This window comes from Octopus bimaculoides, chromosome 12, assembly GCF_001194135.2.
Source record: "Octopus bimaculoides isolate UCB-OBI-ISO-001 chromosome 12, ASM119413v2, whole genome shotgun sequence".
In the NCBI taxonomy this organism is placed as follows: domain Eukaryota; kingdom Metazoa; phylum Mollusca; class Cephalopoda; order Octopoda; family Octopodidae; genus Octopus; species Octopus bimaculoides.
The window spans coordinates 23785882-23787176 of NC_068992.1; positions in this window are offsets into that span (position 1 = coordinate 23785882).

The following is a 1295-nucleotide window of genomic DNA, read 5'->3' on the forward strand; positions in this document are numbered from 1 at the left end:
TATATATAGATATATATATAGATAGATAGATACATTTCTTTTATTAGCCACACAGGGCTCAACGAAGATGGGACAAATACAATGTAGAGCTTTTCTTTTTGGGAGGGGGAAGGAAAAAAAGGGGGGGTCGATCAAAATTGATCGTAGGAAGGAAAAAGGGGGGAGTTCGATCAAAAGGGATCGAAAAAAAAGGGCGATCAATAGGGATCGTGTATCACACAGTAATGTTCTCGTGTAAAAGGAGGGGAAGACAGTTTAGGTTTGGCCGTGGAAAGAAAAGCCTACGGAAAAGACCACGGTAACCTTGGTTAATAAGATAGATAGATAGATAGATAGACACATAGATATTGTCTTTGTGTGTGTGTGTGTGTGTGTGTGTGGTTATATACGTAGGTTTATACCCTTGTGTATTGCGTGCGTCTGTGTGTGTGTGTATGTTTTACTGTATGTTGTCAGTATTAGAAAAGTTTCCATGGAAACGATATATTAGATTAATTAAGTCAAGACATGTAATCGCCTCAAGGCCGCTGGCACATGACCTTGAATCAATTAGGTTGTAATTTCGTGCTGGAAGTAATATCAATTGATCTGCAGCTGTTGTGATTAAGACTAGTTTCCTCTTCTCCCTCAAATACGGTAATCATCTCAGCCAAGGTTGAGATGTCAAAGAACGCGTCTCAATAATTGTTTTAAATATATGTATCTACAACCACTGACATAGCATCAGCATTCGTATATTTCCACAAAGTTGCCTACGTCATCATCACCATAATCTCCACCACCACAACCACCAACAACAACAACACAACAACAGCAACAACAACAATACCACTACCATTGTCGTCGTCGCTGCAATGGTCTTCCTCCTCGTAATCGATGCCTTCATTTCCGACGTCAACATAGTCGTCGTCTTCGTCGTTTGTGCCGCCGTCAGCACAATCATGATCTTCACGACGATGCACCACCTCCTCCCCCTCCCCTCGATTATCATCATCGTTCTCTTCATCGTCATTATCATCATCATGATTATGGTAACGATGGCAAAGGCGACGATGACGATGACAATGATCCCCCTCCTCCTCCACTTTAATTATCATCATCAACATCATCATCATCATCATCAACGTCATCGAATTTTTATTATTATTATTATTATTATTATTATTATTATTATTATTAATAATAATATTATTATTATCATCATTATTATTATTATTATTATATATATACATATATATGTACGTATATATATATATATAAACATATGCATATATACATATATATATATATACATA